Here is a 10,582-nt window from a genome sequence, read left to right as displayed (position 1 = left end):
TAGGCTGATTCATTACTTCTCCCACCTCTTGTGGGGCTACCAGATTTTGATGGCTGAGTGCACAATGGAGCAAGACTATTCAGCTCAAGGCAGGAAGAATAAGAAGGAACAGAGGAAGGGAGGGAAGGAGGGAGGAAAGGAAGGAAGGAAGGAAGGAAGGAAGGAAGGAAGGAAGGAAGGAAGGAAGGAAGAAATAAAGGGCCACAATTCCACAGTTCCCTTCAAAGGCACCATTTGCCAATGACCTAAGGACCTCCCACCAGGTCCCATCTTAAAGATTTACCACCTCCCTCTGTTTGCAGGACATTCAAGATCCAAACCACAGTGAGTTCTTGCCACAGCCCAGCCTTAGCCTGGCTTTTACATCCCTGCCACCTTCCTTCCCCTGCTTCAGATTCTTGGCCATCCCCAGAAATCGCCTATGTGACCTTTCCATCTTTCCTGCACGTCCCCTTCCTTTCTCAGCCAGGTGAATTTAAAATCCTTAAAGGCCAGGGCAAGCCTTGTGCTTGGTGGTTGCACCCCTGTAATCCCAGCTACTCAGGAGGCTGAAGCGGGAGGGTTATGAGTTTGAAGACAGCTTGGACTACACAGGAAGACTCTCAAGTAAGCTAATCAGTAATGAGTGCGATTATTAATCCTCTGGAGCTTTCTCCTGCAGAATCAGCCACCTTATCCATGGGTCTGAAGCGTGGCCTGTGTTGCTCAGGAAGTATTCATTCTGACTGGACGCACAGGCCGTCTATTAGTGCTAGGCACACAGTAGGTGTTTAACAAATAATGGATTAAGGGAAAAGAGAAGCCCTGTCCAATGTCTTTTATATTACCCCAAGCAAAGATTTGCATGCTTAGGGTAGACATTACCATATGGAGTAGGCAACCTTCCCTCTCTCCTCCTTTCCGGCTGTCATCTGTTGACATTTCTTAGGAGATTGTTTGTTTGGGGGATGGGATTATCTCCAGCTAATTTGTAGATATCTCTGGGAAGGATTAAGTCTTCAAAGTATTAGCACCACCCTGAAGGAACCCCAAAATTCTGCGCTAGCAGGAAACTTAGTTGTCAGCAGCTTTCCAAAAAAATGCCTCCGAGAGCCCCCCACCCCCACCCCCGCCCAGAAGCTGCACCCGGGCTGAGTGTTCCCAGGAGAGCTGAGAGGAAGCCGGACCAGAGCAAAGGCTGAAACAGGTAGGGGTGAGGGCCGGCTCTTGGTGACAGCCCTGGAAGGAGGTACTAGGCCGGCTGTGCACGCAGGGACCAAGGAGGGGGTGGGGTGGGTAGTAACATCAAAGACAGCTTCCTCCTACTTCACAGTTTGGTCGAATGCCTTCCCTGGGTAGAGTAGTGATTTCCAAATCTCTCTGTACAGCGCCAGGAAATTCTCCAGTGATTTTCCAATTTTAATTCACCTTTAACTTAAACATAAATACATGCCTCGTGGCATTTTTAAGAGGGGTGGGTGTTTGACGAGATCAAATGAGTGACATTAGGGTGTCACAACTCCAGACAGGTTTCACATCGCAGGGTTGCTTTCCCGGTGAGTAGGAGGGTGACAACCGAGAAATGGCTTCCAAACCGCTCTGCCCTACTATGCTGAGTTGCAAACACGCAGCCTTCCCACAGCGCTGAAAAGCTCCCCGCTCTGGGGTGAATGAACCCTGCGGAGCTGCCGCTTGGCTCTCACCTAGCAGCTGAAAAGGCCGTGAAAGGAAATGTTAGCAGTCATTTGATGCACCCGAACTCTTCGGGAGGCAGTGCCCAGGATGGGACCAGCCAGGGCACTTGGGATGGGCATCCAGGGCACAGCACAAAAGGCTCCCTGGGAACTCTCTGGACAATGGTGGCTTGGAGCCCTGGCCTCACGTTTCACTTTAAAGGAGGCCACCATCTAAACAGGTTGAGATGGTCTGTCCATAGCCAAGGGGTCACTTGTCCACAGATGTGCAGAGTAAGTAATTTGGCCTCATGAAGCCCCGTTCCTTCCTGGGCTTGACTCCAGGCAGCTTTGGTGGAAGAGTCAAGATGACTCTTACATTGGAAGCAATCTATGCCCTAATTTCATGTGTTTTAACTCTGAACTATGTGGGATCCCTGTATGTGGGTGCCCAGTAATAACCGTGGATTAATGGTTCAAATAGTGAGTCAGGTGGTGGTGGCATACACCTTTAATCCCAGCACTGGGGAATCAGGCAGGCAGATCTCTGAGTTCAGGCCAGCATGGTCTACAGGGTGAGTCCCAGGACAGCCAGGGCTGCACAGAGAAACCCTGTCTCAAAAACCAAACAATTCAAATAGCGACCTCCCTTTGTTACAAAGACAAGAGCTGGAGAAGATTATGAGGCCATGAATCATCTTTCAGGCTCAGTCAGTCAGTCAGAGCTGCTGGGATGCAGACTCAAGCAGAGAGGCCCAGCGGAGACCTAAGGCTGGGTATGTACCTAGTGACAGAGTACTTGCCTCCCATGTCTGGAACCCTGGTTTCCATCCCCAGGACCAAAATCAACCAACACAACAACCAAATACTACCTCTTCTTCTCAGTATTGGCGGTTTCTTCTACATTTTTTGGGGGAGTAGGGGATTCAAGACAGGGTTTCTCTGTGTAGCCTTGGCGGTCCTAGAACTCACTCTATAGACCAGGCTGGCTTCAAACTCAAGAGATTCACCTGCCTCTGCCTCCGGAGTGCTGGGATTAAAGGCGATTGACACCACTGCCCAGCTTGATGTTTCTTCTTTTAAAAAGCCGTATAACATCTAATGGAGGAAGGGAAGCGATAACAAGCAACGGAACCCTCATTCAAATTAACTCTATACCTGACCTCAGTATACAAAACAAGAAGAGCTGAGCTGCTTTGAGTGAGCTGGAATGGGAGCCTGGGAGTCTGACCTCCTTCTCTTGGCCCTGGGAAGCACATCCATGCTGGGTTCCAGAAATATGCCATCATCCCAATCATAATTTCCCAATCTCCGAGGGCAATTTTGTCATCTGGTGCTTTGAGAACCGTTTTCAAAAGTTACAAAAGACCTGGCAGAGTCCCAGAGGCAGAGGCAGGCACTTAACACTTGGGTTTGGAAGCCACTGTATGTGATATTAGTATGTCTAAGTGGCCAGCTGTGCTCCAGGGGCTCCTAGCCTCTCATTTGACTAGCTGTTTGTTGCAGAAAGACCCCGGTGGGCTGGCGGGGAGAGCCTTAAGGAGGACCAACAAAAAACAGGACAGAAAGAGCGTGACACGTGGATCACTGAGGTCAGGTGACACGTCGGCTATACTTTCCGAGCTGACTAAGGGTGCCTCCCACCAAGCTGCTTGCTTGCTGAGGCCTGTCTTGAAAGCTGACAGGAGACGCTTATGTCTGCGCAGAGCTTTTGCCCAGCAGCTAAAGAACGTGTAACAGATGCCTTCTGCAAATCCCAAAAGGCTCCAGATCAGTTTCGTTTTCTCAGCACCCAGCAGAGCCAGGCCTTCCTCCTGGGTCAGCCGAGTTATTCCAAACAACTGACTCCTTGGGTGTATCGCAAAGGGCTCAAAGGAAGAGAGGAAAGGCCTTGCCTGGGAACACGGAGAAGGCCATTATAAAGAGAACAGCTCTTGGGAATCTGATAACGCTTCTTCTTGGGACAAGGAAGGGAGGAGGCCAGGCCTGAGGGCCGGGGCTATTTCAGGTGTCTGTGTCAGCAGCTGAGAAGTCAGTCTTGACTTCTTTGTCGCGCTCTGCAATCTGGCCTACCAGGTTCACCATGTTCTCTGTACAGTGCAAGAGCCGGTCACTAGACACACTGTTCTCTACAAACTGATCCGGCCTCGGGAGGTCACGTGACAAGAATGTGTCTCTTGGTGGCCGGACAGATTGCCATACTGCTGTGATCAAAGGCCTTGGCCCCCAGGTCAGACGCAGCATGGCCCAGGCTGCAAGGCTGGGCTGTAATTATCTGGAAGTTAGCCAGGTCTCCTCTGTGAAGGGCCTGGGCCCAGCATCATCTTGAAAAATTCAATACATTCCACACTGTCCCAAGAGGAAGCCCAGGGGAAACGAGTGTGACTTTGCATCTGGGCTTTCCTGTACCTAAGTCCTAGCTCCTATGGAAATGGGACAGGGATCATACCCACACCTCCTGGGGTCATTGCTAAGAGATGCTGTGTGGCAAGTGTTGGAACAGCTTTGCCACGTGTAGAAGATGCCAAGAGACACTGAGTAATTTGCCTAGACCAGAGCTGTGTTTCCAGGTTATGCCTCAACCTCCCCCTCGAATCCATGGGGTCGTACTCTTCCAAGTGCTGGATACAGAAGATACACAAGGCTAGTTTGCTGTTCCCCACTCCTCCCACACACCCCAAGTCCAGTGTCCAGAGCTCTGTACTGTGACATAGATCCTGGAAGAGTCCTAACATCCTGCTTGAGGACTGACTGGTAGCAGAATCTCTTATCATTCAGTTGGGAGAGGTGCCATCTACCTCTGGTCCTAGGCTGGGAGGGAACAGGGTCACATAGCCTAAGATTGGCCGCGGTGAAGCTTTTCCCTGGTGATTGTACGTGACTCATCTGAGCAGTAAGTACAAGCATGAGAGGCCCCAGCAGGCGCTCAGGGAGCAGTCTAGTGAAGCAATCCTCAAGAAACGTGACGGCCATGATCTCTAACTTTTGCTGTTTGGGTGTGTGTTCTTTAGCCAGCTATCTCTTCTCATTTCTGCCTTTGCCAAAATGGGGATGCGACTGCTCACAGAGGAGACACTAATGAAAATGATTGCCAAGTGCCTCTTTAAATAGAACATACGGTAAGCAGAAATGCTTTAGGTAATGAAATTCAGTCTTTCTTCCTGCTTTGCGGCCCGAGCCACAGAATCAATAATGTTTTCCCAAGTGCAGCAGAGTTCCGAGGACAAGATGTGAGTCAGAGAGCTCCCTGAGCTGGGCCTACAGCCTTCCGATGGGGAGTGGCCTGGGTCCTCTGGGCCCCACTGTCTCTGCAGTGAGTGCCCATCCCTTCCTGGGATATCGTCCAAGATGCCAGAGTTGCAAATTTCTCTAATGTCAGAAGAGGCTTTGTTTAGGGTCCAGTGCTCACAATGGGCTCTGCTATCTGTCTTCATTCTGTTTTCTCAGATGCAGACCTAAGTGTCTTTTAGTGAGGACCTATTGTGCTCAGGCTCCGTGGTAAATGCTGTCTCCCACAGTATCTACTGTAATCCTCAGAGCCAGCCACTCTGGGAGCTGCCTGTGATTACCATTCCTATTTTACCTAAGGGAACAGACCTGGGGAGAGTTAAACAAGTCAGAAGGTAACAGACCACAAAGGCAGGGCTCCTTGTCAGCCTCCCACGGCTCCCTATTGTATCAGAGTTGGCCTACATGTACAGACCCCCGACTGAACAGAAAACCACCCCACCGTGTGAGAAGGCTCTAGCCAGGGAATCCAAGGCAGTGGGGGTTCCCACAACCACGGGGAAAGGTGTGGGTGTGGCTATGAGGGCTATCAGCCTTGGGGGGCTAAGGGAAGAGGGAGCAGAGTCTCTCTTCTCTCACCTGGCTCTAGAGACTGGTGCACAAGCCTGCAGGTCACCAGAGAGAATTCATAACCTACAGAGAATGACCAGAATCCCACAGCATCCAGGCTGCCCGACCCACTGCAGAGCCCTTGAGTCCTACAGGACACTCAGCACCCGTTCCAGTGACAATCACCCTGCCTCGTGACAGATGTCCACTTGCTGACCATCTGCAGGATGTCTAGGCTATCTGAGCCTGTCTCTGGGTGAATACAAATGAGGGATTGGAGGAAGGGAGAGTGGTGGAGGAAGTTCCCAGAACTTCTTGTCGCTCTCTACACGGAGAAGAATGCTCTGGTCCCTACCCTAGCCCCTGCACCCAGGGGGTCTGAGATGTAGAGCTAAGGAGAGTTGCATGCACAAATCTGTTGCTTTTTAACTTAGAAAAGGTACATGCACATGTGTGTGCATGTACATGCATGCATGCAAATGTGTGTGTGTGCAAGTGTGCATGTATGTTCATCAGAAATATTGTGCCCCGCTAAAGACTTCATTGGCTGCTGGGATATAAAGGGCTATGATACATGGAGTTTCAAGATGTTTGCTTAGATGGCACTGACTCAGATGTGTGGCTCACCCTTTTACGGCCCGCATGTCCCTCTCCCTCATCCTGCTGCTTGGAATGAAGACATGATGACTGATATTCTTTGGCCCTCTTGGATCATGAGGTAATGTGGCGGGAGGGTGGTGGTGGTGGAAGCCAGAGCTAAGGATGGTGCAAGAGGAAGACAGAAATGATTTTCCTGCTAACTTCATGCCGTCATCATTCTTGCCCTGGGATTCTTATGCATGAGAGAACAAATCCTGATTTTTCTCTTATATAAAGTTTATCTTATTTTTACTTTTTGGTGTCTCGAGACAGGGTTTCTCTATGTAGCCCTGACTATCTTGGAACTCACTACGTAGATCAAGCTGGCCTTGAACTCACAGAGATCCAGATCTCACACAGATCTGCCTCTACCCTCTGGGTTGGGATTAGAGGTGTGCACCACAATGCCCAGCCGTGGATAAAGGTTAACTTCATCCTAAATGGGTTCTATTAAACAGAGAAACCTAGACCTTCTAGCTAGGCAGGGTCACCTGAGCCCTGTTAGCTTGGATTCAGAAGGGCTCTAGTAAACCGCCCTTCAGGAGGTACCCCTGGGAAATGGGAGCCTGCAGGTGAGCTGGGTTCAGCTGAGACTATAGCCAAGAAAGTCAGAGGACCTTTCTGTAGCTAATATGAGATCCCTTTCGGTGGACCGAGATGGTCCACAGATTGTGAGCTGGCGGCTGATTCCTGCTCAGCCTGCAGCCATCTTGCCCATTTAGGAGCTCCTTTATCCCTTTCCTTTTTTGCTTTTTAGCGCAGTTCCTGCTCCATGCTTACATCTAAAGCAAGAGACGGAACATGGACAAGCTGGGAAGTCTGCCTCTGTGCAGAGAAGAGAACTGGGGAAAGAGCTCACTCTGCTTGTATTTAGGTAGATTCACATTTTCCCCATGTGGTCCTAGGCCTTGACCTTGGCAGAGAGTGTGCAAGGCAGAGGAACACCCTTGGTGACTGTCCCTAAGGAACCAGTCTGACTTTGTTCCTCCCCACCGGGTCCTACCCAGGCAACCGGAGGCCTGCTGCTTCTGCTCTAAGGCTCTGGTTTTGTTTGTACAGGAGATGAGAATGGTCAGAAGGGACAGAAACAAGAGCGAGCAGCTCAGCACTAAGGCACCTCAGGGAAAGGGCAAGGCTTTGCTCTTCCTATACACTGGCAAGGAAGATGCATGGCTGAGAAAAGATATTCAAACCAGGGACAAGGTCTCAGGAACCCGCAGCATGGGCTTGAACTCACAATCTGCTGGCTTCAGTTTCCCAAGTAGTTGGAATCACAGGTAGGCCTGCACCATCAGGCATGGCTAAATTACAAACAAACTTGAAAAGTCATGACTTCATTCTTATTTGTGTGTATGTGTGAGAGAGTTTTTTTTCCCTATTTGGGAGAGTTTGGTCTCAATTTCAGATCTTGTGGCAAAAACATGAAAACTATAGCCAAAGAAGAGACACAGCTGCCAAGTTAATGTAGGTGGGTCTTCTGTCTATGTGTTACTTTCATTGGTCAAATAAGAGACTGCCTTGGCCTTTGATAGGACAGCAGCTTAGATAGGCGGAGTAGACAGAACAGAATGCTGGGAGAAAGAAGCAGAGCCAGGCAGCCGCCATGGAGCCAGCCACCAGGTCAGACATGCTGAATCTTTCCCGGTAAGCCACCACCTCGTGGTGCTACACAGATTATTAGAAATGGGTTAATCAAGATGTGAGAGTTAGCCAGTAAGAGGCTAGAGATAATGGGTCAGGCAGTGTTTAAAAGAATACAGTTTCCATGTAATTATTTCTGGTAAAGTTAGCCAGGAGCCAGGCCATAGCCCACAGCTCCTTCACTATACCAAGTGATGCTTGCAGCCAGGCCTGGGGTGAGCGGTTCTGTTGATGGGACGGTCTACTTGCCGCGGCCGTAGCCTAAGGAGCTTAGGTGCTCACCTCCCCACATGCTCTCTGATCCACACACTGACTGCCCAGGTCAGCCATAGCTGGTCTGCACATGAGCTGGAGTGTGAGCTTCTTAGAGGTGGAGTCTAACTTATTCCCTCCTAAAGCCCCAGGGTGTAGAAGGGCTGTGGCCTGTCAATCAAATACCTATGCATCAAACAATGGCATATCTATAGACTTTAGATTGATAGCAAATGGAGCAGTGGGCAAGTCCTGGCCCTGGAACCCAGAGGACTCATTCATCCTTTCAAGGACAAGCTCAGCACAAACTGGACACCATGCTCTGCCACTGCTTGAGCCCAAACAGACCTCTGTACCTGACTTTTTCTTTGGGGTCGCTAATCAGCTCCCAAATCATCACACAGAGACTTATTATTAGTTTTGATCACTCGGCCTCGCTTATCTCTTTTTGGGCTAGCTCTTTTAACTTAAATTAATCTGTTTCTCTTTAACTTTTTCCTCAGGGCTTTTTACTTTCTTCTGAATATCTTACTTTCACTGCTTCTCATGTCTGCTGGTCTCTGCCTGCCTTCCTGCCCCAGCTGTATCTCTCATTCTCTCCTCCTCTTTCTTTCTTCTTTTTGAGTCTGGATTTCTCTTCCTATTTATTCTCTCTGCCTGGCAGTCCTGACTGTCCCTTTGCTGCCCAGCTGTTGGCCATTCAGTTCTTTATTAGACCAATCAGGTGCCTTAGGCAGGCAAGGTGAAACAGACACAACACATCTTTAATAATTACACACATCCTTACATCGTTACACAAATGTCACACACCTTTACAGAGTTGAGGCAATACTCCACAGCATAAACAAATGTCACACATCTTTGCCCAGTTGAAATAAGATTCCACAACAGACCTCGTTTTATTAGCCCTCTGGTCCTATAATCTCCAATGATCCTCTAGTCTCTTAGACTCTTTCATTACCGGCTGGTAAACAGATCACAGGTGAAAGACTCTGGCCAGCTAGAGCATGGTGAGCATGGTGAGCGTGGTGAGCGTGGCTCTGGTAGACCTTGGCCTTTCCTCCCATCCCCTCTGTTTGGTGAAAATGGTTAGATTACATCCCTAAAGCTAGCCACCAAGGTCCCTTCCCTTATTTGGCCACTTTCTTCTCCTGAGGCTGACTATCAAGGCCCAGCTATCAAAGTATTGAAGTCCAGCAATCAGAAGCCCCTTTGTCTCACCTAATTAACATGTCCAATCAAAATGAAACACCTCATCCTAACGTGGCGTTCCCCCTTACACCCTTACAAGCTACCATTTTCCTACGGGGTATGTCTGTTTCCTCTCTGTCCAAAAGCTGTCCTTTGCCATCTTTTTCTCCTTTCCCCCAGGACAGATGGCCCTGTTGTAAGATACTTGATTGCCCTGTGAACCCCGAGATTATGCTATTTACTGGAAAAAAACTGTTTCTAGTTGTGGTGTGGCTCAGCCTTAACAAACACCTGTAATCCAAGAGTTTTCTGCTTATTGTGAACAGGATTAAATACAGTCCACCCTAGGTCAAGAGGTGGAGAGCACCCACCTGATCATCCTCCTCTGCTGGTGGACGGCCCAGAGGCTTTTCTCCTCTACTTTGCCGTCTCTAACAAGACTCCTCAAACTGAATGTTCCTCCCTTCCACTTCCCTGTGTCTCTCTCTGTCCTTCGGACTCCCTTTTGCTCTCTATAGTTTTGTTGTTGTTGTTGTTCCTGTCAACTGGTTGCTTGCTCCTCCGCTTGACCTATGGTTGACTTTATTTAATCCTGTTTACAATATTCAAGCAGAAAACTCTTGGGTTAAAGGTGGGTGCTAAGGCTGAGCCACACCACAGCTAGAAACAGGTTTTCCAGAAAATAAGGCAATCTCGGGGTTCACAGTGTGGTCAAATATTCTGCAACATTTCCCCCTTTTTTGTCTAAATAAAAAGGAAAGGCCAAGTTGTATTTTTGGTTTTTCAAGACAGGGTTTCTCTGGAACTTGCTTTGTAGACCAGACTGGCCTCGAACTCAGAGATCCACCTGCCTCTGCCTCCTAAGTGCTGGGATCAAAGGCATACACTACCCACCACCCAGCCTTATCCTTCCTTTTTAATTAGACAGAAAGGGAGAAATGTTGCAGGATTTTGTTAACAATAGCATACCGCTGCCCCCTCTCCCTTGTTCCCTTCCCCTCCTCCCTCACCCTCTATCTATTTCCTGCCTTCTGTCCCTCTGGGCTAAATAAATCTCCTTTGTGAGAACATGGTCTTGGGCATCCCGGGTTGATACGTTTTCTTTCAACAGCGTTACTGGGGAATTAAACGGCACACAGTCATGTGTCATATAACATTTTGGCCAGCAAAAGTATTCTTCTGAGATTCCGTGCCCTACTGGTGTGGTCACTATCTCAGTTTGTGTAAGGACACTCTGTGTTTTTTGCATGACACTATCACCTAAGGATGCTGTTCTTAGAGCTCATCCTTAAGCAACCCATGATTACAATATATAAAAGTCTTCCTCCTGTTATAGTAATTCTAGTATTTGTGGGCCCTGAGGAGTCAAA

The sequence above is a fragment of the Microtus ochrogaster genome, chromosome 6 (assembly GCF_000317375.1).
Source record: "Microtus ochrogaster isolate Prairie Vole_2 chromosome 6, MicOch1.0, whole genome shotgun sequence".
Lineage (NCBI taxonomy): Eukaryota > Metazoa > Chordata > Mammalia > Rodentia > Cricetidae > Microtus > Microtus ochrogaster.
This window is presented reverse-complemented; position numbering follows the sequence as displayed.